Source organism: Callorhinus ursinus, unplaced genomic scaffold, assembly GCF_003265705.2.
Source record: "Callorhinus ursinus isolate GAN/ISIS: 27379988/994484 unplaced genomic scaffold, GSC_fseal_2.0 scaffold4, whole genome shotgun sequence".
Classification (NCBI taxonomy): domain Eukaryota; kingdom Metazoa; phylum Chordata; class Mammalia; order Carnivora; family Otariidae; genus Callorhinus; species Callorhinus ursinus.
Genome location: NW_027397066.1, coordinates 47,618,261 through 47,644,786, shown reverse-complemented (window position 1 = coordinate 47,644,786; position 26,526 = coordinate 47,618,261). Strand labels below are relative to the sequence as shown.

The window sequence follows — 26,526 nt, the reverse complement described above, 5'->3', positions numbered from 1 at the left end:
GACAGAGAGAGATAGAGTGAGAGAGGGAACACAAGCAGGGGAAATGGGAAAGGGAGAAGAAGGCTTCCTGCTGAGCAGGGAGCCTGATGCTCAATCCCAGGACCCTGGGAACATGACGTGAGCTGAAGGCAGACATTTAACGACTCAGCCACCCGGGCGCCCCTCATCATCAGCCTTGTCTTTAAATTTAGATATTCTCATTTTAGACATGAAGAAATGAGAGAAAATTTCAGCATTGCTAGAAACAATATGTATCACTACTTACTGATAAAAGCTGTAATCGACTAACTAGAATGTGAAAACTCATTTTATTCACCAAAAGTTTCAATACAATAAAGCAAAAATTGTCAGTTCTCCAAAGGAAAGATCAATTATCAGTACTTTAGCAAAAAGAGACTTAAGTTTTTCCACACATATATAGATCAAATCAATTAAAAAACAGTAACAAGATCAAAACTTACACAGCACAATTAGAATGCTTGATATAATGGACAAAGTGCATGAAATGAATGGAGAATACATGTCGTTCCAAATGTAGAGAGTATTGAAAAATGAATCTTAAACTATGAAGTAAGCTTCAAGCAAGTTTTAAAAATGTAATCATATCTACTAACACTGAACATATTATGTAAAAATCATATATGTAAATATAAATTAAAACTAAAAATACCTATAGAAACAACTTTTTAAAAATTTTCTAAATATTTCACATATTAATGAATAAGCAGAAAGTAAAAATTTTAAAACTGAAATGGAAATGTAAATTATCAAAGCATACTGTTTTAACTAATTTCAAAATAAAATTATATAAAAACCTCCAGACTATAAGTTAAAATGTAGTTACTCTTATATGACAAAATCATGAATATTGAAAATCCTAAAGAGTCAACAAAAATGATACTAACACAAGTAAATTAATCAAGATCACAAAGTAAAAGTTCAATATGCAAAATCGGTTGTGTTTCTATATACTTCTAATGGACAACTGGAAACAGAAATTTAATACTCAGTATTGTTGAAATGTCAGTCTCCCCAAAGGGATTAGTAGTTCATAGATTCTACATGGTCTCTATCAAAGTCTAGCAGGGTATTTAAATTGAGAACTATTTCTTTTTTTTTAATCTTATTTATTTATTTGACAGAGAGAGACACAGCAAGAAAAGGAACACAAGCTGGGGGAGTGGGAGAGGGAGAAGCAGGCTTCCCATGGAGCAGGGAGCCCAATGTGGGGCTCGATCCCAAGACCCTGGGATCATGACGTGAGCTGAAGGCAGACGCTTAACGACTGAGCCACCCAGGCACCCCGAGAACTATTTCTAAATGTAGAACATGTGTAGACAAATTAATAAAAAATAAAAATAAAGTAAAATAAAATAAAATAAAATGTATGTCAGTAGACAAAGAGCCTATAATACTCCAAAAATATTTGAGAAAGAATAAAGCTGGAGAGTTCACACTAATGATATTTAGATTCAGTATAAAGCTACAACAATGAGGACAGTGTGGTGTTATCATAAGGCAATATGATAAATATATCTCATAATTTATACACACACACTGTATACTAATATAGTAGAAATATTAAGTATATATGCCCCTCTGATTTTTGACTAAGGTGCAAATGCAATTAAATGGTTAAAGGATGACCTTCTCCATAAATGGTGCTAAAGCAATGGGACATATAAAGATAAAAAGTAAATATTGACCTTAAAAATTATACATTATATAAATAGTAACTCAAAATGGATAGGTGACTTAAATGAAAAAAATAAAAAAAAATATATATATATATATATATATATATATATATATATATATATATATAACATTTAGGAAAAAAAGGGAGAAAATCATCAGAGTCTAGAGTTCTGCAGAGTTCTTGGTCTTGATACCAAAAGAGCAATCCATAAAATGAAAAAAAAAATTGTTAATTTGAATTTCATTAAAACTAAAAACTTTTGCTCTGTGAAAGCCCCTATGAAGAGAGTTAAAAATAAATTTAATTTGAAAAAAAATTACTTGCAAATCATATAACTGACAAAGGAGTAGAATCCATGATATATATATAAAATTCCCCCAAATCAACAGTAAACATAAAAACAAAAACTATCCAGGGCGCCTGGGTGGCTCAGTCGTTAAGCGTCTGCCTTCGGATCAGGTCATGATCCCAGTGTCCTGGGATCAAGTCCCACATCGGGCTCCCTGCTCCACGGGAAGCCTGCTTCTCCCTCTCCCACTCCCCCTGCTTGTGTTCCTGCTCTCACTGTCTCTCTCTCTGTCAAATAAATAAATAAAATCTTAAAAAAAAAAAAAACTATCCAATTAGGAAAGGGAAAAATACATGAAGTGACTTTTCACTGACGAAGATGGCAAATAAGCACTTGAAAAAATGTTCAACATTACTAGCCACTAGGGAAATTCAAAATAAAACTACAGTGAGGGTGCTTGGCTGGTCCAGCTCATAGAGCATGTGATTCTTGATCTCAGGGTGGTGAGTTCAAGCCCCATGTTGGGTGTAGAGGTTATACATAAATAAGCTTTAAAAAACATGAAAAAAATAAAGCCACAGTGAGATATCATTCTATAGCTAGCTAAATAGCTATTTTTTAAAATAGGGGGAGAAAGTAACAATTTGCAAATACTGGTAAAAACATAGAGAAACTGGATCACTTACACATTGCTGGTGAGAATGTAAAATTGTACAATAACTCTGGAAAATATTTTGGAAGTTTTTTTATAAACTAAACCTGAAACTGCCATATGGCACAGTATTTGCATTTTGGGGCATTATCCAGGTAAGTGGAAACATGTTCACAAAAGTTGTACACAAATACTCAAAGCAGACTTACTTCTGATAATCATAAGACTAGAATAAACCCAGATGTCTTTCAAAAGGTTAAGCAAATCATAGAGCAACCATACTGTAGAATATTACTCAGCAAATAAAAAGGAACAAACCAGAGCTGCTAGGATCAGTTCCCCCGGGTTTCACCATCCGAGACTTCTTTCGGGGCACCCCAAGCAGCAAACCAAGATGGAGTATGAGTGGAAACCTGACGAGCAAGGGCTTCGGCAAATCCTGCAGCTGCTAAAGGAGTCCCAGTCCCCAGACACCACCATCCAGAGAACCGTGCAACAAAAACTGGAACAACTCAATCAATATCCAGATTTTAACAACTACCTGATTTTTGTTCTTACAAAATTAAAATCTGAAGATGAACCCACAAGATCATGGTCTCATTTTGAAGAATAAAGTGAAAGCACATTTTCAGAACTTCCCAAATGGTGTGACAGACTTTATTAAGAGTGAATGTTTAAACAATATTGGTGACTCCTCTCCTTTGATTAGAGCCACTGTAGGTATTTTGATTACAACCATAGCCTCCAAAGGAGAATTGCAGAATTGGCCTGACCTCCTACCGAAACTCTGTAGCCTATTGGATTCTGAAGATTACAACACTTGTGAAGGAGCATTTGGCGCCCTTCAGAAGATCTGTGAAGATTCTGCTGAGATTTTAGATAGTGATGTGTTAGATCGTCCTCTTAACATCATGATCCCCAAATTTTTACAGTTCTTCAAGCACAGTAGTCCAAAAATAAGGTCTCATGCTGTTGCATGTGTCAATCAGTTTATCATCAGTAGGACTCAAGCTCTGATGTTGCACATTGATTCTTTTATTGAGAACCTCTTTGCATTGGCTGGTGATGAAGAACCAGAGGTACGGAAAAATGTGTGCCGGGCACTTGTGATGTTGCTTGAAGTTCGAATGGATCGCCTGCTTCCTCACATGCATAACATAGTTGAGTACATGCTACAGAGGACGCAAGATCAAGACGAAAATGTGGCTTTAGAAGCCTGTGAATTCTGGCTCACTTTGGCTGAGCAACCCATATGCAAAGATGTACTCGTAAGGCATCTTCCTAAATTGATTCCTGTATTAGTGAATGGCATGAAGTACTCAGATATAGATATTATCCTACTTAAGGGTGATGTTGAAGAAGATGAAACAATTCCTGATAGTGAACAGGATATAAGGCCACGTTTTCATCGATCAAGGACAGTGGCTCAGCAGCATGATGAAGATGGAATTGAAGAGGAAGATGATGACGATGATGAAATTGATGATGATGATGATACAATTTGTGACTGGAATCTAAGAAAATGTTCTGCTGCTGCCCTAGATGTTCTTGCAAATGTGTATGGTGATGAGCTTTTGCCACACATTTTGCCCCTTTTGAAAGAATTACTTTTTCATCATGAATGGGTTGTTAAAGAATCTGGCATCTTGGTTTTAGGAGCAATTGCTGAAGGTTGTATGCAAGGCATGATTCCATACCTGCCTGAGCTCATTCCTCACCTTATTCAGTGCCTCTCTGATAAAAAGGCTCTTGTGCGTTCCATAACGTGCTGGACTCTTAGCCGCAATGCACACTGGGTAGTCAGCCAGCCCCCCGATACGTACCTGAAGCCATTAATGACAGAATTGCTAAAGCAAATCCTGGACAGCAACAAGAGAGTACAAGAAGCTGCCTGCAGTGCCTTTGCTACCTTAGAAGAGGAGGCTTGTACGGAACTTGTTCCTTACCTTGCTTATATACTTGATACCTTGGTCTTCGCGTTTAGTAAATACCAGCATAAGAACCTGCTCATTCTTTATGATGCCATAGGAACTTTAGCAGATTCAGTAGGACATCATTTAAACAAACCAGAATATATTCAGATGCTAATGCCTCCACTGATCCAGAAATGGAACATGTTAAAGGATGAAGATAAAGATCTCTTCCCTTTACTTGAGTGCCTATCTTCAGTTGCCACAGCCCTGCAGTCTGGTTTCCTTCCATACTGTGAACCTGTGTACCAGCGTTGTGTAAACCTAGTACAGAAGACTCTTTTGCACAAGCCATGCTGAACAATGCTCAACCAGATCAATATGAGGCTCCTGATAAAGATTTTATGATAGTGGCTCTTGATTTACTCAGTGGTCTGGCTGAAGGACTTGGAGGCAACATTGAACAGCTAGTAGCCCGAAGTAACATTCTAACGCTAATATATCAATGCATGCAGGATAAAATGCCAGAAGTTTGACAGAGTTCCTTCGCCCTGTTAGGTGACCTGACGAAAGCTTGCTTTCAGCATGTTAAGCCTTGTATAGCTGATTTCATGCCTGTACTGGGAACCAACCTAAATCCAGAGTTCATTTCAGTCTGCAATAATGCCACATGGGCAATTGGAGAAATCTCCATTCAAATGGGTATGGAGATGCAGCCTTATATTCCTATGGTGTTGCACCAGCTTGTAGAAATCATTAACAGACCCAACACACCAAAGACGTTGTTAGAGAATACAGCAATAACAATTGGTCGTCTTGGTTACGTTTGTCCTCAAGAGGTGGCCCCCATGCTACAGCAGTTTATAAGACCCTGGTGCACCTCTCTGAGAAACATCAGGGACAATGAGGAAAAGGATTCAGCCTTCCGTGGGATTTGCACCATGATCAGTGTGAACCCCAGCGGAGTAATCCAAGATTTTATATTTTTTTGTGATGCTGTTGCATCGTGTATTAACCCAAAAGATGATCTGAGAGACATGTTCTGTAAGATCCTTCATGGATTTAAAAATCAAGTTGGGGATGAAAATTGAAGGCGTTTCTCTGACCAGTTTCCGCTTCCCTTAAAAGAGCGTCTTGCAGCTTTTTACGGTGTTTAATCTCATACACTTAAGCTGCAGTCCCATAATTAGGGGTCCTTCAGTCTTGGAGACTATGAGGGAGCCTCTGCACCCAGGGAAAATGTTACCCTTTACAGGGGGGAAGGGTAAACCAGTAGGGAATACAGTACAATCCCAACCCTACTGGGAGGGGCGGGAGGGAGGTGTTGCCGTCACTGTATTAAGTCGATGTTGGGAAACGTTTTAACATCTGGAGCCTTTGTGGGTGGAAATCTGTCTCCAATTACAACTCCGCACTGGATGTGAAGAAGCAAAAAAAACAAAAACAAAAAAACAAAAAACAAAAAACAAAACCTATTCAGTCTACTCACAAAACAGTACATCCTGGAATATTATGGGGAATTGTACCAAAACAAGAACCACATAAATGATGCATAGGGATAATAAGAAAGAGGAAAAATTCTATAGCGCACAATAAAGGAAACCTAAGAATGGGGGTTACAAACAGTAAAGAAGCTTTTTTTTCCCCCCTTAATTTAAAGATTTTTATAAATTTTCCCACGTGTTGGGGCCTTGTTTTTGCATGCTGATGAAGAACTACACAAATGAAGCTAATAGAATTAAAATCAGCTTGCCTACCCATAGTAGAAGCAGGTTCTTGGAAGTTACAATTTAAGGTACCCCCAAAAAAGTTGGAAATAAAACGAAACAAATTTAAACAATGAAGCACCCTGTGAAATGCCAAATGAGTCACTCCTTTTACCTTTGTGGGGTGGGCAGGGAGGGAGGAATAAATGGGGTTGGGCATATCAGACTAAAGATTGACATCTTGATTTTGCATTATAACATTAATGTAGTGGATATAATTTGATGGTTGTACTTCATTAGATTTAATTTCTAGGCCAAGACGTTCTTTTTAAAGTGCAGTTTAAGGTTCAGGCATGCATTCTGGCTCATAGTGATTGAAAGTACTTTAAATTAGTGGGAAAGTAGCATGCTTGCATCACATAGAGTGAGATTGGTATTCATTTACCTCTGTTGCGCCAGTTTGTGTTGCAGTTTACCAATTCAGTATAGCCCTGCATTTAAAATTCCTTTTTAAGATTTGTGGATTTTTTATTTTTATTAAGAATATAGATATAAAGTACTGTAGTTTACAGCTAGGCCTTGAAATATCTTTTTAGGATCTTGTTAGGAGTAAGATTGATATTGTATCGTGTGTAACCTGCACAAAGTGGAAAGCTGATATACCTGTGCAGAATCTTTGCCTATGTGCTGTCAGTGTGATGTGCTTTCTGCATGGTTATATACTACTAGTGATGTTATCAGAACTGCTAAAACTTACAATACATGGTAAAAGATCTGTAAGAGGCTGCATAAATGTTAGTCGGCACATAAAGACAATTGTAGAAGTTGAAGACATGATTGCTATATTTCAATGTTTATTCCCACTCAACATATTGCCTTCTAAGCTTTCTTTTTTTGTTCAAAGCATGATCTTAAAGATATGTTTAAGTTAATGGATGTAATGCAGGGTTCCTACACTGTATTGGCCCATGTTGGTGGCCCTCTGTGCCCTAGATATATGCACACAGGGTGCAAGTAAACAGCTACAGAGTGAAAGTTGGTTTGGATCCTCCTCATTTCATTTGTTTAGCTTTTCTGTTATTTTTCTCTACTTACATGTATTCCTGTGAATAAATCCTTGTTAAGTTAACCCTTTACTTTTCCTTCCATGTGTATTTTCTTATATACTGTGAATGTGAAAACCTAACTGGTACACTTGATCTTGTGTCCATATGAAAGTGCAAGTCTTTATTAATTTGGATTGCCTGAACAGTGTATCCCATGATGATGAAGGAAAATGGAGAGATTTTTCTTTTTAACTCTGCTGGTCAGAGATGAAGCCAACACCTTTCCATTTTTCAATGCTGCATATTTAATCTGCAACAAAAATGTTAAGCCATAACAACCTTTTTATATTTTAGTTTGTCACCTCTGCATTGCAGAATAAATCCTGAATAACCATTAAAAAAAAAAAAGGAACAAACCATTGAGACAAAGAAAACTTGGATGACATTATGTTGAGAGAAAAAAATTCCTAAAGATTAAATACTGTCTGATTCCACTTATATAGCAATGTTAAAATGACAAAATTATAAAAATGGAGAAGGAATTAGTGATGTCTAGGGATTAGAGAAATGGGGGTGGGATACTGGGAGGTGAGCACAACATGAAAAATCCTTGTGGAGATGCAAGTGTTCTATATTATGGCTCTATAAATGTCAGTATACTGGTTGTGAATATTTTGCAATATGGAACCATTGGGGAAACTGGATGAAGTGTGCATAGAACCTCCCTGTATTATTTCTTACAATTGCATATGAATCTACCATTTTCTCCAAATACAATTTACTTTAAAAAAGTAAATGTAGCAAGCTTGCAGGATATAATAGCAACATATGAAAACCAGTTACATTTTTGTATATTAGCAGCAAACATTTGCAAAATAAAATGTTTTTTAAAAATCCATTTTCTATAATATAAAAAAAGGAATTTTATGCCTAGGAAAAGAAAAACAGAACAGGAGGAGCAAACAGGGACTTTAAAGACTCTTCTACAGTTTTGTGTCTTGAGATAGAATGTGGGTTCATGGCATATATTTTACTAATATTCTTTAAGCAGTATTAAAAATAGGGGCACCTGGGTGGCTCAGTTGGTTAAGCATCTGCCTTTGGCTCAGGTCATGATCCCAGAGTCCTGGGATCTAGCCCCACACTGGGATCCGTGTTCAGTGGGGAGTCTGCTTCTCCCTCTCCCTTTGCCTCCCCCACACCCTGCTTGTGCTCTCTCTTAAATAAATAAAATCTTTAAAAAAAGTATAATTAGCTTTATAAGATATGATATACTTCCCAAAATAATATATTGATGGCAAATATCAGAACCCTAGATTTCTATTTTATTCATGTTAAGATTTAATTTTTATCTTACATAAGTGCTCAGGAAAAAAGTTCTCTAGTTTTGAAACAAAAATGATTTTTTTTTGCAAAGATGCTTTTGCCACTTTCTATCTGCCTTGTTTTTCTATTTTTAATCTAGACTCCATTTATTAATGGTAGCTTGTTTTGTAATGATTGTAGAAATACACAAATAAATATGTCATTGATCATTTTAGTTTTTTTTTAATAAAAATACATATGAACTGTCATGTCCCAGTGTCCCTTAACTAGAAATGGCAAAGGATATAATCTTCTTAAAGTACTTGATCTTGCTCCAGGATGATCTAATAAAGTGTCATCATTTGAAAACACATGGAAAGAGTTTTATCAATGTTTTACTTATATAAAAAATAAACTAAAAATGCCATTTTTAGGTCAGTAGTTCTTAAAATTAGTATGCATATGATCAACTGGAAGTGTTGTTAAAAAATTATTGGACCAATCCTTACGGTTTCTGATTTAGTAGATCAGATGTGGATGAGACCTGATAATTTTTATTTGTAACATGTTTCCAGAAGAACAACTATCCAAGATCATTGGTATGAGGTATCTATAATCACTGGTGTGAGAGTCCATTAAATCTATTTATTTATATATGTGTATTTATTTGTATATGTAAATATATGTATTTGTACTTTATATATACATAGATGTATATTTACTTATATGTATGTGTGTGTCTATATGCAAATATGCATAAGGATATATATAGATAGGTACAAATACAGGCATATGTACACACATGTGTATCGCACACATACATGTACACAAACATAAATATGTGCATGTACCACACACATAAATATTGATTCATCCAATAAGTTATATCCATTTTTGGTTAATTTTCAATCAGACTAACTTAATTTTGTCCTCTGTGTGGGCACTAATTGGGACTTTAATGGGATTTGTTGATCTGTTCAAAGAATTTACTAAGAGGAAGGAACTAAATGAATTATATGAATAACTTCTTTATAAATCCTAAAATCTTATTTTTACGTATAATAATGCATTTATAATATACACAGAACATGTAACTCTATTTGAGTTTTATAATATGGTCCCTGTCTTTCTAGTCTTTACCTCATGTGCCCTTTAATTGTAACAACATGACTACATCCTATTTTCTCATCTCATTGAGCTTTTGTGGAGTCTTTCCTGTTACTAGATATTTTCACTTACCCTCTACTTCTCTAAGCCTCATTCATTTTTTTTTTTAAGTTTCAGCTTTTCATTGAACATCTTACAAAAGGGGTTTATTCAAAAAGAACAAACCTTGTCATCAGGGAACTCCTCAGGTCATCTTCTTTTGTTTCCACTTAGCTAGGGCAGCAGTGGTGGAGGAAGAGAAACCTGCTAGTTAAGCACCAGCTGCTGGACAGGTCTACCAGCACTACCTTGTAGATGAGGCTCCTGATACTGATGCTGGGCAGGGCCTTTGCAAAAAAAAAAAAAAAAGTCAGAATGGCTTTGTTGAGTGTATTGATCTTATCCAAAATATCAAGGTCTTTGTACATAGTAAGGACACTTTCATTGTTTTTGAATGAATTAATAAGATAAGTTGGTTGATACATACTAACTGTATCTGGAATTTTTTTCAAATGAACACTAGATTTTAAAAATCTGATTAAAAAGTTTGATGATCCATAAATCTAAAACAAATCAACTTTCCTGCCTAAAGCAAATGAAGTGTCCTTGATTTTACCCCAAATAGATGCCTTGCATTTCAAAAGTGTATGTAGGACATGATCTAGGAAATTAAGCAAGATTTGCCCTATTGACTATTAATGAATTTATAACCTGTCTGCTTGCACTTGTTACTTCCTATACATTCATTCAGAGACACCAACTCCCATAAAATGGCAGTGTCATGAGTAGAATATGTCTAGCATTTATGCATTTAACTCCAGGAAATATAGAATCACAAGATACACAATGCCTGGGAATGGAGTGAGGTTGAGAAACTCCTGGGGCCACGTATAGATCTAGTAACTCACATGATAAACATGTGTTTAGACTGAAAGAGAGATAAGCTGCAGAAACAGAAAAATGTCCCCTCTCAAAAAAGTTGAGCCACAGTAGATAAAACTCTACTAAAATCATGGTTGAGAGCTGAGATGAAACACAGGTGTGAAATTAGTAGCTGAAATTATGGAAACCACTTTTAAATTCTGTCTACCAATCAAACTAGGGAAACTTGGTATCATTTTTGTATTAGCTCGGCTGGTTTCTGATTTACCCTATACTGAGCTTTAGTAAAACTACGATAGAGTAGTAAGCTTCTGCTTCCCACTGAATGATCTCCCCCCAACCCCTGTTATGTAAGCATACATGTATATAATTCAGTCCTCCCTACTCACACATTTGTACATGATAATATGGAACTATAAGAAAAATATCACATCAAATTTCTCTGTAGTACATATATGAAAGTTATTGCTGAAATATGTATAATTTTAAAGGAAAAACTTGCCTTTGGAATTTCACACCTGGCTACAGAATTGGTGTCTTTTGTTGAGAATAAGAAAAAATGTTCTCAGACATGTAATGAGTCAGAATAACAACTGTTGAAAAGCCAAGTAGAGTTTAAGAAGCAATCTTGATAAACAAAGGATAATTAAAATCAATAAACAGTAGGAAAGAAGTAGAATAATAAATGAGATCAATAAAGTAAAAGTGTTTAAATGGCCTGTATTTAATATGGTTACAAACAAATACAAACTAAAAAATAATATTGAGCAAGAATACACAGAATATGAAATTAATTATTTGGGTCTAAAATCCAATTATGTCAATTAAAACCTGCAGTAGGGAGCAGCAGAAACATATTAAGGAATAAGTAAGGTAATTCTTTCCAATTTCAAAATTTAAAAATACTTACTCTCACTCTTTGCAGATGATATGATACCTTATGTAGGAAACCCAAAAGACTCCCCCCAAAAAAACTGCTAGAACTCATGCAGCAATTCAGTAAAGTGGCAGTACATAAAATCAATGCACAGAAATCAGTGGCATTCTTATACACCAACAACAAGACAGAAGGAAAGATATTAAGGAGTCAATCCCATTTACAACTGCACCCAAAACCATAAGATACCTAGGAATAAATCTAACCAGAGAGGCAAAGAACCTGTACTCAGAAAACTATTAAATACTCATGAAAGACATTAAGGAAGACACAAGGAAATGGAAAAACTTTCCATGCTCATGGATTGGAAGAACAAATATTGTGAAGACGTCAATGCTACCTAGAGCAATCTACACATTTAATGCAATCCCTATCAAAATACCATCAATTTTTTTCAAATAAATGGAACAAATAATCCTAAAATTTTTATGAAACCAGAAAAGACCCCAAATAGAGGAATGTTGAAAAAGAAAAGCCAAGCTGGCGGCATCACAATTCCGGACTTCCAGCTCTATTACAAAGCTGTAATCATCAAGACAGTATGGTAGTGGCACAAAAACAGACACATCGATCAATGGAACAGAAGAGAGAGCCCAGAAATGGATCCTCAACTCTGTGGTCAACTAATCTTCGACAAAGCAGAAAAGAATGTCCGGTGGAAAAAAGTCTCTTCAACATACGGTGTTGGGAAAATTGGACAGCCACATGCAGAAGAATGAAACTGGGCCATTTCCTTATACCACACACAAAAATAGACTCAAAATGGTTGAAAGACCTAAATGTGGGACAGGAATCCATCAAAATTCTAAAGGAGAACACAGGCGCAACCTCTTCGACCTCAGCCGCAGCAACTTCTTCCTAGAAACATCGCCAAAAGCAAGGGAAGCAAGGGCAAAAATGAACTATTGGGACTTCATCAAGATAAGAAGATTTTGCACAACAAAAGAAACAGTCAACAAAACCAAAAGACAGCCGACAGAATGGGAGAAGATATTTGCAAATGACATATCAGATAAAGGCCTAGTATCCAAAATCTATAAAGAACTTATCAAACTCAACACCCAAAGAACAAATAATCTAATCAAGAAATGGGCAGAAGACATAACAGACATTTCTGCAAAGAAGACATCCAAATGGCCAACAGACACAGGAAAAAGTGCTCAACATCACTTGGCATCAGGGAAATCCAATTCAAAACCTCAGTGAGATACCACCTCACACCAGTCAGAATGGCAAAAATTAACAAGTTAGGAAATGACAGATGTTGGCGGGGATGCGGAGAAAGGGGAACCCTCCTACACCTTTGGTGGGAATGCAAGCTGGTGCAGCCACTCTGGAAAACAGTATGGAGGTTCCTCAAAAAGTTGAAAATAGAGCTGCCCTATGACCCAGCAATTGCACTACTGGGTATTTACCCCAAAGATAGAAATGTAGGGATCCGAAGAGGTACGTGCACCTTGATGTTTATAGCAGCAATGTCCACAATAGCCAAATTATGGAGCCAAGATGTCCATCGACAGATGAATGAATAAAGATGTGGTATATATATATATGTGTGTGTGTGTGTGTGTGTGTGTGTGTGTGTGTGTGTGTGTGTATGTGTGTATACACACACACATACACAATGGAATATTATATAGCCATCAAAAGAAATGAAATCTTGCCATTTGCAACAATGTGGATGGAACTGGAGGGTATTATGCTGAGTGAAATAAGTAATCAGAGAAAGACATGTATCATATGAGCTCACTAATATGAGGAATTCTTAATCTCAGGAAACAAACTGAGGGTTGCTGGAGTGGTGGGGTGTGGGAGGGATGGGGTGGCTGGGTGATAGACATTCGGGAGGGTATGTGCTATGGTGAGCGCTGTGAATTGTGTAAGACTGTTGAATCACAGACCTGTACCTCTGAAACAAATAATACATTAAATGTTAAAAAAAAAAAAAAGCAGAAAAGGAAAAACGAAGGGGGGGGAATCGGAGGGGGAGACGAACGATGAGAGACTATGGACTCTGAGAAACAAACTGAGCATTCTAGAGGGGAGGGGTGGGGGGATGCTTAGCCTGGTGATGGGTATTGAAGAGGGCACGTACTGAATGGAGCACTGGGTGTTATACCCAAACAATGAATAATGGAACATTACATCAAAAACTAATGATATATGGTGATTAACATAGCATAATAAAATAAAAAGAGTATATAGGCAGAAAAGAATGTCTGAGAGGATACAGTTATTCAAATATTCAAACTATAGTTATTTAAACTTCAAAATAGCTACCATATATATGTTCAAAGAATCAACGGAAACCATGTTTAAAGAATTAGAGCATGCTGGACACCTGAGTAGCTCAGTGGGTTAAGCATCTGACTGCAGCTCAGGTCATGATCTCGGGGTCCCGGGATCAAGCCCCCTGTCAGGCTCCATGCTCAGCATGGATCCTGTTTAGGATTCTCTCTCTCCCTCTACCTCTGCCCCTCCACCCTCCATGCTCACGTGCACTCTCTCTCTCTCTGAAAAAGAAAGAAATAACAGCCCAAAACTCCCCAAATTTGATGGAAAATATTCATCTACACATTTGAAAAGCTCGAGTTAACTCAAAGAGATTTACTGCTAGACACACTGAAATGAAACTGTTGAAGGTAAAAGAAAAAACTCGAGTGAAAGGACTCATTCATGATTCATCAGGGACAAGTAAACCTCAGTAAAATTTACAGCTAATTTCTAATCAGAAACAATGAATGCCAGAAGGCAGATATTACAAGAAAAAGGGAAGATTATGGATAAACTTGAAGTAATGCCCCCAAATTAGGAAATGAATACTTAATTTCATAGTTGTTTCAGTGAGAATTCAGTTTTGTTTTTTTTTCACATTTCAGTATGAATATTCTCTCCCAAATCTATTTTGCTTCTTAATAATAATGATTAATGGCTGAGTTCTGAAACTAAATGTTATTTTATTTAAAAAAATGCCTTCAAAAAAAGAATTAGTGCAGATGAAAAGTATCTATATATAAATATATGTCTAGTAGTATATATCTTAGTTTCACTGAATTTTCTTGTTAGCTAAATGTCATCAGAACATGCTAGGGATGTTAGATTTCCAATGACTTTGTGCTTGTCCACCTACCTACCTTTCAAAACTCTACTCAGGCTTAACAACTATTGACAAGCTGATAATATCGCCATGTAAAGAATTAAAACATAAGAAAGATAACAAAGAATATGGATATTATACCTGAATATATGTTAAAAATATTATTTATGTTAATAGGTATAAAAATAACATCCCCTCTTTTTTTTGTAATCATGGTAGAATCAAGTAGCTCTTTATATTAGACCATGGATCATACTGGGAAAAATATTTGCCTTATGGAGTGCATATAGAATACATCTACTTGGCCTACCTACATAACTTTCTTTCTTTTTTTTTTTTTTTGTATTCGTTTCATTTCATACAGATTCTTCCGTTGTTTTTCCTTGTTCTCCTATTTCAAAATGTTGATGGAGCTTTAGCTCGGTTTGACCTATTCTTCACTCTTGATGACTCACCAAATAAAGTAATAATTTCATATTGAAATGAGTCATACTGACAAATGAGTTTCACTGCAAACTGAGCTTTATTTTTTGTATTATGGAGAGATTGTGATAGGACTTATTGGTAAGATTCTTTAATCTTTATCTACTTTCACCATTAAAACAAGTTAAATTTGTCTTTTTAAAGCTTTTTTTAACCATAAATAAAAAATATATGATATATAACATTATTAAATATAAAATATGAGTAGCAAACTTTTTCTGTTAATTTTCAATAAGAGTTTAACAATTTAACTATATTTTAAGTGAATCATGGTTTTTGGTCTGACTGTAAACATGTTAAAATAACACATTAACAAAAGTGCCAAAAAACATTGAAAGGGAAAGCAACATAATCAACAAAAATTTTTTTGTTTTTAAGTTACCCTACTGTATATAAAATTCTGCAATATGTAAGATAATTTTTATTTCTTCTCAATATCTGATTTAACTTCTTAAACCACAGGCTATATATAAATTTAGTATGTCAAATATTAAGGGTAAACAGCCAATCAACTTTTCAATTATTTTTAAAACATATTCACTTCCTTTGAGAATAGAAAGGTGATGTCAGCCCTAAGTCTTGATATTTTTAAATTCAAGTATAAGAGAAAATTTGTATTCAATTTAAAGAATAGAACATTTTCTTCAGCAGAGAGACTAAAAAATCATCAGGTGGGAAATATCATTGCAGGAATGCTTCACAGAGATAAGTGAATTCCACAAAATCCCTATACCACAGTACTACTCTGGGAATTTGTCCACAGATTATGCAGAATGCAGGATGATCACAAAACAACACATGTCTCAAGTCTGGTTGAAGTGAGTCTAAGTTTAGAATTTGTTCTTTCCTCTTTCAGACACAGATACACCCGATATGTCCTAGAACCATGTTGCAGATATTTACACCTCCCAAACTTGGAAATAAGAAATTTATGGGCTTTCTATGATTGGATTAAAAGTTTTCCCAACAGTAGCTAGATCAACTTGATATTTAGTGGTATATTTTCAGTTTCAGACCAATGGCATTTATTACTATTTTTTAAATATTTCTATATGTTTTATATTTCTGCTTTTTGAAAATTTTAATTCCTGAAACAGATTTAGTACTAAAGGTGGTATGTGTTATGAATGCATGTAGATTTCAGCTTAGACTTAAGCTTTGTCTTATTGTTCAGAAAGAAGTAAGTGCCTGTGCCTATCTGGTGAGTTGGTGGGAAAGTCTAAGCATAAGTCCACTTGTGTGGAGGTTTGAGGCTTTCATAAGAGAACTCACAGGAAGAGAAAAAAATAAAAAATAAAAACAAAGGTTGTTTGAATATACAAAGTGAGAAGAGAAAACATGAATTTTAAGAGATTGGTCATTTAGACACCTCCCCTCTAAAAGGAAAGGGAAGCCTGTCAGCAAATAGAAAAAAGCATTTCAACAAAATGCTACATTTCAGGACCTGGGCACAAAAATTTCATAGTTTACATACAGGCTCTGACACTGAAGAAATAGTAAGACACTCTCCCATTTGTTCTACCAAAGAGCTTATGGGCATTTTTGGTGCCTTCATGGTGTGCTCTGAAAGACAGTGAATGGAGTGGTGTCCAGTGGAAGAAAGAGCATATGCAGCAGTCAGAAGTGCCTCTGGAGGGCTTTTCTACAGTGAAATGAACCTCAGTGAGTGACAGGAGTAATAGCACCCAACAAAAGTGGCAGTAGCAGTCAGAGGATGACGTTGTCTGGACTTGTTCCACATGCGAGACAACTTGGGAAATTCAAGGAGTTTAGGTGGAAAGAGCAGGGACCAGAAGGGAGGCTGATGTTCTTACATTAGCCAGTGGGGAAAAGGCTTGAGAAATAGAAATGATTTCTGTTAATGGTACCCCATGGGCTGGTGGGGTCTGTGGAAACTACTCAGGGCAGTGGTGCTATTCTTAATCTGTTTTGACAGAAATATGAATACACACACATATACTTCCACCTCCTCGGAGAATTACACACTGTGTAATTTTTATTTTATTTTTTTTGTGATCACACATCTGTATTTTATCAGTTTACACATACTAAGCAGGGCTTATTTCATGTTCCTGTTTAATCTCTGCCTTCACATTCCCATGTTATGTTTCTGTCAACAATAAAACCTTTTTTACCTCAAAAACTATAACCTCTAAACTGCATGTTGTACTTCTTGTATTCATTTCTTCCAAATGGAAATCACTTTCAGGTTGGTTTTAACTAAATCATTATCCTCAAACAGATGCAACAAAATTGATGCAGATAATAGGCATGTTTCTATGTATTTTGTAACAGTGACGTTCTATATTAGAGATAGTATATAGATCCAAGTGTCAGGTTTAATCTAGAGTTGAATGTTAAAAAACAATTTAGATACTCAGAAATTTTCCGAAACAATTTTCAGAGCATATTATAAGTTTATATTAATAAAATCATTTTGAAATAAAATATTTTTCACATGCAGTTATTCCTATGAAGTGAACTTGCTTTTTCTGTATTCCAACTAGATCGGTCTAAACTGCATATATTTGGTACAAAACAACCATATAGGATATGAACTTCCAGGCATTTCCAAAAGATCCATTAAAATGTGTTCCTTTTATCATACATAGAATAATATGAGAGTAAGCTATCACAGTTAAAGTTTTCTCTGCCTAGGAAGTTTCAATCATTGTTATTCTTACTCTTAGCAGATGTGGTAGGCAAAATGACAGGCACCCAAAAATGTGCATGTACTAATTTCCAAAACTTGTGATTATGTTTCTTTACTTGGCAAAAGGAACTTTGTAAATGTGATTATGGGTATGGGCCTTATGATGGAGACATTATCCTGGATTATATAGGTGGGACCAATGTTACCACACATATCTTGTGAAGTGGAAGAGAGAGGCAGAAAAGAGATGAGACTGTAGAAAAAAAAAGTCACAGGAAATGTAAAATTGTTGGCTTTAAAGATAGATGAAGGAGACCAAAGAATTCTGGAATTCTCTAGGTGCTAGAAACCATGAGGAAACAGATCCCCTAGAGTCTCCCGAAAGGAGCATAGCCCCGATTTCACTTTCATTTAAGCCCAGTGTGTTGGACTTTTAACTTACAAAATATTAAGATAGTAGATTTAGGTGATAGTAAGCCACTAAATTTGTGACAAATTGCTATAGAAGCAACAGAAAAAATAGCGGATAAAGTAATTTTTATAGAAACATTTATTTTTTTAAAAACAAGGTTGATATATATTATTATCATATAGTAAATATCTAATTAAAATATATGCTCCCCCATAACCCCATGAATGTCACTACCTTCCAAGTGTAAAGAGGTGAACTTTGGGAAATGATCTTAATTATAAGTGGTCTCAGTTTGACTTTTACTTTTCACATGACCACCTTAGCTGCTGATCTCAAAATACACTGAATTTATCTCTATCAAATAGTCTTTTAGGATATTCCTGCACTGTCCCTATTTTGACTTCTCTTTGCCAAATTTATTCAATTTCTCTTTTTTATTTTTTTTTTCCATTGGAATAATTGTTCTTCCTGCCAGAACAGAAATACCCTGTAAGGTTGGGAATATATATGTTTTTTCAGGGAGTAAATATTAATGTAGTATGCTGTTACATTATATTTAGGATATGTTTTATTCCTATGTGGAGATTATACTGGTTAGAAGTAATTCATATTAGACATTCAATCTAATATCTTATGTAAACCTTCATTCACTACAAGGTTGAAATTGAAAACCTACATTTCCTAGACTCCCTTTCATCTAAGATTTTGAATGCAAATTAGATTTCACCATTTGGATGCCTTGGTGTAGCAAGATTTGAAAGGCAAGAGTTAAACAGAAACTATCCTTTTGTGGCTTTTGGCTGTTACTGTTCTGGATATGTGAAGACTTCCAACAATAGCGTTGCAGAGTCCAAACCCCAACTTTCTTTCTCATTAACAAGCGGAAGGATGCAGTGGCTTAATCTCGTGTCTCATCCCTGGAGAGCAGCCTGAGGAGTACATTTTCCTGCTTCCTGACTGTTGGGCTGTGTTAGCAGAGAGTCTTGTTTCTGGCATATTTTCAGTTGTGACCTCAGAGTTAGTGCCCCCAGAGTAGGTCAATTCTGTAGATCCAGGAGTTATTCCAGGATACCCCAGCTTCAGAACTCTTCCTTCAGCCCTGGCTGTGCTTTTGCAACCACATAATTTCCTGTATGAAATTTCTTCATGTTTAAAACTGCCTACAGTGGTTTCTGTTTTCTGCACTGATCTTTGGTAGAAAAGTCCATTCGGGAAATCTAAAGATATATTATCCATAGAAAATTGCTGTGCTATTTGTGACAAAAACGTGACGTCTTCTCTATTATTAAATGGATAATTAATTGTAAGGCAATTACAGCACCTTAATTACCAAATATCTGCTCTATAAATTTATGAACATAATTTTCCTAGAATTTGAATATGTATATTCATTTCAGGGGCAAGGATTATATATATGCCTGTCATTCTAAAGAATATATTAAATGAAAAAATGATAATTGTTCAACAATACATCAAGTATCATTCTGCTTATATATGGGGGAGAAAAATCACAAAATTGATACATATACTTGTATGTAGGAGTGTATACATATTATATATTAAGTAGTGATATAAATATGTATATATGTAAATATATATAAATATGTAAATATATGTATATGTCTCTATATCATTCTCTATGTAGATATATAGAATATTCATATAATTATAGAATAATAGAATAATATAGATATAGTAATATAAAATAATATATATAGATTTGATATAATATACAATATAGATATACAGATTTATAGAGGTAAAGGTATAAAGATAAGATATACTAAATGTGAAATGACAATTGGATCTGCATTTTTCCAAGTTGTGGGCCAAATAATATAATAGCTATCTCTCTAAATATCAAGAGAAAAAATATGAAAAGGAGATGTGTATGAATATTCTGGTTCAATCCATTCATAACTTTAACAGCACTTTCTTCCAGGAGTTAGTCTTTAATTTTAGTGGAGATTTATGAAACCTCTCGTGTTTAGTCATTAAAACTGAGACCACCTCTCACTGCAGCCCTGTCATTTAGTTTGCTTGCATTATTAGCTGGGCAAGGCACTGTATGTGGTAATTATGTTCTCAATAATGGAACCTACTCGGCACACATTAAGTTTCCATTCAGAGTCACTCTTTTTGAATTTTAACATGAAGGAGTTTGCAGATAGGTAGGCACAGCAATTTGAATTGGCAAAATGAAGCTTTTATTGCATTGATGATATCTTTAGATCTGAAAAACATTGTGCATTTAAGCAATAAACGTTTTTATACATCTTCAGCCATATGTATTTTATACTTTAGCTTTCACATCAGGGACAAAGCTTATTAATTTGGAAAGAGATATTTTTACTCTGAATCCATTCCCTAACATTAAGGTATTTCACAAGCCTGTCTCTATTGCCTTTGAGTAATATATTTTTCTGCTAAATACTGGAGAAATTTCAGCAAGATGTGTCCTTGCAATATTGAGAAATCCTAACAGTAAGTAGACAAAATTTTTCTATGATATAGTTAGGCTCAGGAAAGGTGTTTTTCATTTTGTGAGTCATGTTACATCTTAAAAAAAAAAAATCTTTGGTGAATAAAGGTTGTAAATTTAAAGCACAATGTATTGATTCACCCATTCATTTCCCTGGACAGAAATTTAATGATATCCCCTCCTCAACCTACCCTATTCACTACAACTTTTAGTTGCTCATAGCTAATAATGCTACATAACAATTTTATTCTGTGACCAGGCATAAAGTTACAACCAGACAACATTCTGGAATAATTAGAAAGTTTTATTTTTCCAAGAGAGATTTTATTAATTTACTTACACATATAATTTTTGTATGAAGGTGAACATTGCTTTCATCTACTTTTTAAAATTTTCAAAACAAAAATTTTGTGCTTACAGAAAGTTCTTTGAGATATAATTTCCTGCATTTATTTGACTGGTTCACTTCTTAGAGAAGATGATGTGAACTTCTATTAAGTCATAAGTCCCTCATTAGATCAATTTTGTAAGAGAATGCCAAAATCTTCATCAGTTTAGTTCACTTTCAAGGCACATAGTAATAATATTTATCAGCAGCTAATATTTTCTGAACTTCAAGAATCTGTCAGAATACAATCTCAAATTTACTGCCACTCTCTACAATAGAAATTTCAAGTAAGAAACAATATATATTTTCTAATTAAGTATCTGTTATTTTGGACATTCTAAAATCTCTCTATAGATCATTCAGATTGTCAAAAAGATTAGACTCTGGTATACTTCTTTGACATCTTCCATTAAACCGTGGCTTACACTTAGTAGATTAAGAATTAGCTTTTTGAGACTAATTGTTATATTTATTTTAACAATCCCTATTGAGGATATCATTTAAATTACATATTTAACAAGAATGAAACATGAGAGGATCATTCTGGTATCCTGTTTTTTTATATATTTGTCAGTAAGGAACAATTATATTTGTCAGTAACTGCTTATTTTTAGCTTATGAGCTAAAAATTTAGCTTATGTAACTGAACTATTACCTACTTTGCCATGGCTATTCATGACTTTAGAACTAAATTTATGCTCCATTACTTTTTGCCATATTTTTTGTTCTAATGTCAATTCTGACTTCTATTTTCCCTTTACCTCTCTTCCACCATTATGTTACATTATTTTTCCCCTTTTTGTGCACATATTCTTGCAAACTGTCCTAAACTCTTTTTGGATCAAGGAACATTATGAGTAAATACACATATAGGACATCAAAAATAGTACTATTGTAAAATTTAAATGTATCCTATATTCAATGTATTTAATATAGAATTACTAAAAGTATAATTAGGACTATGTTTAAAATAGAAAGTATTTTAAATATTTTATCTTTATGATTCTTAATTCTTCATTTCACTTAATCTAATTTAGTGTTAGTCTCCAAAGAATTAAAATTTAAATGATTAATTTTTGACAGTATTGTACAGTGTATATGACTGCACATTCTTTAATACAGTCCTTTGGTAGCAAGGATATTTTTCTGTTTTGTAGATGGATAAACGAAGTACTGAAAAGTTATTTGTCTCTTCCAAAGCCAAAACAATTGAAAGTCATATATAGCAGTTGAAATAAAAAGATCATATGGTTTTATTTTTGCTTATATGAGGAGACTTCTGTGCTTTTTATATGATTTATATAAAGCTAATAACATCCACATTCTATTAAAATTAGAAACAAAAAAATTGCTTCTAATTTATCAATAAGACTTGAATAAGAAGTTCTAAAACATTTTCCCTCTATTTCATGTGTTTTCTAAAATAAGAACAATAGTAAAGAGGTTTGATTTAAGAACACCTGACTAGGGTATAGGAAACTTCAGATGTAGTTCAACTTTAGCTACTAATACATAATGCTTTTTCAGGCAAGTCACTTGACCACATTTATGGTTTAATTTTTTTCTTTTGTAATATGAGTGAGATCAACTCTTTCTTCCAGCCCTAAAAGTTATTCTATAATTTTTTTTATTGTGGTTGAGATCTTCCAATAATTCATACATGTGTATTTTTTCAAATTCAACTATAAGAATAATTTTGTATATACATTTCATATCATCGTTAAAAAAAGTTAACATAAAGTGGTAGATTTCATCCATATTGAAAAAAAGAACTGTATAAGAATACACAATGGCAAGTAAAAACACTAAGTGCCAATGAGAAAAAAAGAAGTCCATTATCATATAATAACTTTTCCATTCTTATCCCTTAGCATGCATAGTTAGTATCGATACAGTCTTGTCTTCTTCCTTCTAGTTATGAGGTTATCCAATGCTGTCACCCCGTTGGTTATGTAATTTTCATATTTTTAATTACACAATATTTGATTAAGTAAATACATCATGGCTATATGTACTGCATACCTTAATGTATGATGATTATTAGTGTTATTACAACAAACATCTGTGCATGTGATTGTCATTTTTTAGTTTTGTTGTTTTTAAAACTAAATTTCTAAGTCAAGAGTAGAATGACAGCTTCTTGCAAATGATTCACACTTTTTAACAAATTGCTTAGGATTATGATATTAACCTTATTGATTTACATATAGAATGTTGCATTGAGAAAGTTATTTTGGAATAACATTTATTCCAAAAGACCTAGTAGTAAAATGAAAAATTCACGGCTCTTAGAAAGAACCTGGGAGCATTTGACAAAATTTGGAATTGCTAGCTTTTAAATATTATCTCAACATGTAGCTAGCATGTACTAAAAGAGTCAGAAAACTTTTTTTTTGAAAGTTTATGTATTAGATATTTCAGGTGTTGAGGGTGAGACAGGCTCTCTTGCAGCTACCATTGTAGCTTGAAAGCTACTGTAGAAAGCAGCTGTAGATAATGAGTATACAAATGGGCATAGTTCTTTTCTAATAAAAGTTTACATACAAGTAGGAGACAGAGCGTATTTTGCTAGTTCCCAATAAAGACAGTGTCCAGTTGGAAGAGAGCTGTTACTTTTTGAACACTTTTATGAGATTAAGGGGAAATACATTTTTATTTATTATAAGTGGGAAGAATTTGGCCATAAACAAAAGAATTCATAATTTTAGTAATTTTCCCTAAAATTATTTTTTCTTTTCTTATTGAATGAGATTTCTATAGATTAATTCATTATTCACTTGTTCATTCATTTAACATTTATTGAGCTTTCATTTTGTGCTAAGCCCTGTGCTAAACATTGAGATCTGTGAATAAGTCATTCACAGTTTTTACCAACAAAGAACTATAGTCTAGGGAGACATATACAAATTAACAAATAAAATTTATGAACAGTTGATATTCATGATCTATGAAGAAATACAAAATTGTATGGGACTAAGTAACAAGGGCCCTACTTAGTTTAAGAATCAGTGTGAGTTAATAATGACATAATTATCTGAAACACTGGGCTCAGGCGCCTGGGTGGCTCAGTCGGTTAAGTAGCTGCCTTTGGCTCAGGTAATGAACTTAGGGTCCTGGGATCAAGCCCTGCGTCAGGCTCCCTGCTCTGTGGGAGACTGCTTCTCCTCTCCCTCTGCCCCTTCCCCACCATCTGAGTGCTCTCTCTCTCTCAAATACATAAATAAAATCTTTAAAAAAAATGAAATACTGGGTTCTCATACCATATAAACTATATTTGTATTTTTTTAAAGATTTTATTTATTTATGTCAGAAGGAGAGAGCACAAGCAGGGGGAGTGGCAGGCAGAGGAAGAAGCAGACTCCCTGCTGAGCAAGGAGCCTGATGCAGGACTTGATCCCAGGATCCTAGGATCATGACCTGAGCTGAAGGCAGATGCTTAACTGACTGAACCACACAGGAGACCTTATATTTGTATTTTTATATAATATATATATATATACATATATATATATATACACATACACACAGACTTTTCTATAGCATAAATGATTTGGAAATGGGAGTAATATATATCCATTGCTTTCTTTATGTGACCATTTTTATTAGAATGACATTCTTCACCAATTACCTAATTTTATACAGTTATTTCAGCACACATTTGGAGAAATTGCAAAAGACAGGAAAATATATACTCACATTTAAATGTGTATTTACACTTCCACTTCCAATCTCCTTGATCTTTCAATTTGCCAGAGGTCCTTTACGTGATCTTTAAGTAGTGGGATTAGAATATCTCAGCTCCCTTTAAGCTTGTGACTGAATATGACTCCTTTAACTTTGAGTGGACACTGTTTAGGTGTTACTCTTTTTAGAATGATGAGTAACAAAAGCTGGGTTACAGAACATAACTCATGAAAAATGTTGTATTTAAAGTTGCCATTTAATTATGAATGTGCCAATGGACAATGAATTTATTTATTGTTCTATAAAATACAGTTGTCTAAATGTCCACAGGGGGAGAAAAAAATCTGCACTATAATACACTGAAATTTTTATAGCTGTAAATCAACAATCATGCTCACTGTGTGAGAAGAGTCGCTTTCAGTTTTAAGATGCTTTGTATTGTTTTTTCTTGCAGTTACAGTTCTCTAATCCATATTATGTAATACCATATATATACGTGTATATATATAAGAATTAGTGGAGAATTATATAATTTTTCATTCCCAATTTAAAACGAATCATTATAGTACTGATTGCCCACTTATAATAGTGTCCGCCCAAATGCTATTAATTTCCTTAAATTAAGCCTTAATGGATTAAAAACAAAAATTACATGTAAAAGAACAAGAACAAAAACAACACCAAAAACCCCTTTAACTTCTATCATCCAGAGCAATAAGAGGAGACTTCAAGCAAAGTGGAAGGAGAGGGGCCCCTATGTCAGTCAAATGAGGCAAATGGGAAAAGTAATTGCAGACTCTGTTGACACTGACTACTGCAGCAAAGGAGCCACATCTAAATAGTGATTTGTATCTAAAATACACACACACATTTCCCCTGTAAAGAGTAAATAAGAATGTATTTTTCTTTTTTCTCTAGGTTTCAAGTCAAGCACTGTTTGAGAACTACATTTACCTGGTTTCCCAAAACACCCAGAGGCATTAGAAATAAGAAACATGATGTCCTTAAAAGGACAATATCAACAAAGTAAAAACCGGTTGGTTCAAATCTTAGTTTTGCCATTTACTAGCTAGGGGGTGTTAACAAAAGCTACTTAATCTCTGTTTTACCTTAGTTACTTCAAATGTAAGGAATGAACCTAAATATATTAGAAATTTTTGTAAAGACTGAATTATATGATGAAAATAAAGTAACTGTTATTGTAATGATATTGAACAGTAAAATTAGTAATAAAAATACTCAAGTTTTATACAAGTAGCAAAATATGCTTATATTTTTAAAATTTGTCTTATTATATATAAACTTTAGATGGTGAAACACAGTTTATTTTCATAATTGGTTACTCTCCCAGCCATATGAGAGAATAACTATTGATTAATTCAGTCATATTTTTTTGTTCATTGAGTATTTATTGAGCACCTACTGGGTTTCAGACACTGGTAGGCAGTGAGATAGATTAGTCACTATTAGAAACAAAGTTGAGGTCTTAGATTTATTTTCCCAATATTTTAGTAATGTTTTTTAGAATGTACAAAAAATTACAACCAGTGCTCATTTGCCCTCCACCTTGAATAACAATGTGTTATATTATTCCATAGTTGATTTATATTACACACATACACATACATACACATATACACCTATATTTGAATCACTTTAAAAGCAGCTTGGGGCGCCTGGGTGGCTCAGTCGTTAAGCGTCTGCCTTCGGCTCAGGTCATGATCTCAGGGTCCTGGGATCGAGCCCCACATCGGG

At 34.3% G+C, this 26,526-nt stretch overlaps 1 pseudogene; it reads left to right on the top strand.

Moving 5' to 3' along the window:
- The first annotated feature begins 2,966 nt into the window (after nucleotides 1-2,966).
- LOC112835960 (transportin-1 pseudogene) lies at nucleotides 2,967-7,392 on the top strand (annotated as a pseudogene).
- The last annotated feature ends 19,134 nt before the right edge of the window (nucleotides 7,393-26,526 follow it).